Here is a 4,381-nt window from a genome sequence, read left to right as displayed (position 1 = left end):
GAGACACCGGTTCGATCTCTGGGTCAGAAAGTTCCCCTGGGGAAGGAAATGGCAGTCCATTCCAGTATTTCTGCCTGGGGAAATCCCATGGACAGAGGAGCCTGACACTACAGTCCACAGGCTCAAAAAGAGTCAAATAGAACTTAGCGACTAAACAAAAACAAGAATAAGTGTCTTCTTAGGGAAGGGTGGCCAAGAATGTCTGCTCCCCTCCCTAGTCAACAGCATTTGCCGGGAGCAATGGCTGCTCCACCCTAGGCGACCCGATGGCCACTCGTAAGGACTGGTCACCTGGGTCCTCAGGGCTCAACACCCAGGTTCCCTTCTCTCTCCGACCTTCTCCTCTGCCCTCTTCCTGGCACTACCTTCTGTCTGATTAATTCTCCCAGATCTGCCATGCCACAGTGACTAATCAGGGCGGCGCTCCCCTAATTGGCGCTCAGAGACGATAAATGCCTCTGCTCATGGGACTCAGAGGCTGGGCTGGGTTAACTTCCCAGGCCCGAATGACCCCAGGTTTGCCCCTAAGATCCATGAGCAGGAGCCTCGGGGAGGAGAGGGGAACAGAGGGCAGGCCCCACCACAAGCCCCTGATTGACTCAGCTCTGCCCCTTCCTGGTGTGACTTAGAACAGGTCATCTCGCTCTCTGAGCCTGACGTTCAGGCTCCTGGGCTGTCTGAACTGCGCCTCATCTCCAACCTTAGCCCCTTAGGTACCCTGTCCCTTCCATTCCATCCAACCCGCCCAATCACTGGCTTAGTCCCAGCCCTCTGGGGCGGTGGGAGGGGGAGTGTATGTGTTAACATGTGCCTTTATGGATAATTATAACCTTTATGATCTATATTGCATTGATCCTGGATGTGTAGCACTCAAAAATAATTCTGAAACATACAGTAGTCTTTCTTGTAAATTCCATAGAGCCAATTAATTCTTCTAAAATGCTTTCACTGAAATTTGCCAAGCTCTGGTACCCATAGCCAGCCTACGGTTGGACTTGATGAACAAGGGTAGTTCAGGCATGAATGCTGGTTGATATTTTCATTTAAGTGGTAATGGGTAAACTGAGCGTGGAACAATGGAGATTCAATGTCAGAACTTCACTCATTTGTCAGGGATGTGAATTGCCTGATGGCTTTTTGCATACTGGAAGAAGATTTCCTCAATTCTGTGTGCTAGTCACATGTAATAAGGGCTATAAACACAACACGCTTTCAAGTGTGATCTGTGTCATTAACATTTTCTCCATTACTTTCAGTTTCAATAATCAACAGCACAATAAGTTAAACCTTGATTTGTACCACTTGCCAATTTCTGTGGTGTCAATACTCTGATTTCAAATGCATGCAGTTTGTTCTTTTAAAAAATACATGCAATCAGATAAATGACACCCGATTCAGCAATAAACCATCTACTCCGCCCCCGTCTCCCTCCGAATCCATTTGTGGTCAGTCCCCACCCCCCAACACGTTGGCCCCCAGCCCCCGCCAGTCTGCTCTCCGCGCTCTAGTGTGGCCTCTTCTAAAATTTCACACACATGAAATCACATGGTGCTGCCATCTTCTGAGTTTGGCTCTGAAGGATGGAGGGAGTTTAGCCAGATAAAGGGGCGGGGGGAGGCGGCAAAGAAGCAGCTTTACAGACAGATGGCAGAGCAGGTGCAACTGTATACATTTTGTTTTGTTTTGAGATTCACATATGTTGTAGCTTCTACCGAGAGTTCGTTTCTTTCTATCGCTGAGTAGTACTCCATGGTCTGAGCAGACCAGATCTATTTATTTGCTCACCACGTCACTCCCTGGCTTAGCTGTCTGCACCACAAGTCACACGGCTCCGCCTCCAGCTGCCCTTTTCCCCACTGTCCTGGCCCCACCCCTTCACCATCACATGCCAGCCCCCTGCCCTGCATACCCCTCCTGCCACTGTGTTGTTGTTAAGTCGCTAAGTCGTGTCCGACTCTGCAGCCCCATGCACTGCAGCACGCTGGGCCTCCCTGTCCTTCACTGTATCCCAGAGTTTGCTCAAATTCATGTGCATTGGGTCAGTGATGCCATCTTCCAAAAAGCCACATCCCTTGGGACCTTAGAAGGTACAGGTAAAGGCAGTGGCCATGAATGGTCACGGTGGCTGTCTCCTCCACCAGCTGAGGCCAGCCTTTCATCTGGGAAAAAGTTGGGAAGAGGACCAGGCCAGGGGGCTTTGACCAAGGCCCCTTTCCCCCAGGGCCCTACCTTTGCCTCCTCTGAGCCTTAAGAAAGGAAGCTGAGTCTGGAGAAGGAGGCAGAAGGAACCACTGGTTCCTTCCAGGGCCGCCAAGCATCCCACGGGCTCCTGGGAATGACCTCCTTCAATCCCCACACAGCCTTGTGAGGTACGAGGTTTCCTGTTTCAGAAACAGGGGAAGAGCTGCCCAGAGAGGGCAAGGCTTGCTCAAGATCACACAGCTCAGAGGCTGGGCAAACTGGGATTTCACCTCCTCACCTCCTATTGGCTACTGAGTTGCTTGGAGGTCCCGCAAGATCCAGAGAGGGAGAGAGAGAACCTTCCTAGAAGCAGTCAGGCCTCTATGAATGTCTGAGAGGAGCCAGGCAAGGCCATCTTCTGCATCCGTCTGGCCTCTCTTTACTGGGGCAGCAGGTGGGGAGCAGAAAAGTCACTGCTTCTCTGGACCATCTGCCCAGGTCCCTGTCCCCAACACCCCTGTGAGCTAAGCCTAAACCCTTCTAGCTGTCAACTGGCTGATAAAAGGGAAGAAGCCCAGGAGGGGGTCCCTCCCTACCAGGCAGGGGGGAAGGTTAGACCCCAGGCCTAGGAGGAAAGGAAGTCACCTGCATCCCTAGGACCTCTTCTTTCTCCCCTACCTGCCTAGTTCCCTTCCCTGCCCTCCCTCCCTCCCGACAAGCCAGTAATAATAATCCATTTCTTAAAACCCTACTGCTGGGCTTGTAGTGAGATAGCTGCCTCTAGCTGTCCGTATACAGGAGAGACAGATATTGCCAACATCTGGAGACCAGGGAGGCCGGGTCCTGCCTGGAACTGGGAAGAGGGCCCAGCGGGGATGGAGTGCTCCAAGGGGAGGGGGGCCCCCTACCTGTCAGTCATCTGGACGGGGGTCTCCTCCACTGCAGAGGGCCCCCAGGGCCTGGCCAGGGCTCCCAGGCGTGGAGGCCCTTTGCCAGGGAAGCTGGGCGGGTGCTGCCTGCAGGGAGGGGAACTTCAAAGGCTCCCCTAATCCTTGGTGACATTTCAGACACAGGAGTTTGCTTTTTTATGCTGCGGATCAAAGCGCAAAACCTTTATAAATAACCCTCATAAAAACCAAGGGGCTTGTAAAGTTAAACAAGAAGTCACAGAGTGTGAGCTTTCAGGGGCAGGACAGAGGCTGGGGGAGTCCAGCCCCCTCCCAGTCTGCCCCACCGGATGACCCCCATTCTCCATGAGACCAAAGATTGAAGGCCCAGTGGGAGGTCAGGAGGCAGGCCTGGAGGGCTGGGCTAGACTTGGCATCCTCCTCCCCAGCCCTCTCCCCGCACCCCCTGTAAGCATCCTAGAGTGGGCCTTTCATTCATTAAATCATTTCTTCTCTCATTAATTCTTTCGGTAAGTCAACAAATATTTCCTGATGGTATCCCTGAGCAAGGCCCCTGGCCAAGGCATTGGCATTACTGGGCTTCAAATCACAGCACTGCCACTTCCAAGTTGGGCAGTTTCTAGAAAAATCGCCTCACCTCTCTGAGCCTCAGTTTCCTCGTCTATCGAATGGGGATACATGTTCTCAAAGAGTCATTAAGAGTCCTCTGTGGTCATGGCATGTGGTCAAAGCCCAAAAGACTTTGGTAAAAACTCTCTGGGTGATTATTATTAATAATCGGGCAGATTAATAATTATTATTTTATTATTTTAAGACTCGAAAAAATATATATTCATTTATTTTTGCTGCATCAGGTATTAGTTGCAGCATCCAGGATCTTCACTGTGGCAAGACTTGCAGGCTTCTCTCAGTAGTTGCTTTCAGCCCTTCTCATGGTGGAAATTTCCAGAGAGAAGGAGGAACAGGATTGGCAGATGATGAGGGTCCCTAAAACCCAGCACACTGGGTGAAAACACTGTTTGTATGAACCCCCCTGGCCCATTGAAGGGCCTCCCCTAAGTGCTCATGGCAGCGTCAGGATGGCAGCAAGTCCATTTCATGGATGAGAAGACCATGGCCCAGGGTGCTGAAAGCATTAGCCTGTGGTCACCCAGCTAGATTGTGCCTAGACTGGAGCCCAGGCCTGGCTGGTTCCAGGTCAGCCTTTTCTATTGCTCCTGGAGGCACCAAAGGTGGGTAGCCCAGAGCTGGTTCCACCCCAGCAGCATCCACCCGACCAGCTCCTCGTCCGG

This window comes from Ovis aries, chromosome 17, assembly GCF_016772045.2.
Source record: "Ovis aries strain OAR_USU_Benz2616 breed Rambouillet chromosome 17, ARS-UI_Ramb_v3.0, whole genome shotgun sequence".
Taxonomy (NCBI): Eukaryota; Metazoa; Chordata; class Mammalia; order Artiodactyla; family Bovidae; genus Ovis; species Ovis aries.
Note: the sequence above shows the minus strand (reverse complement) of the source record.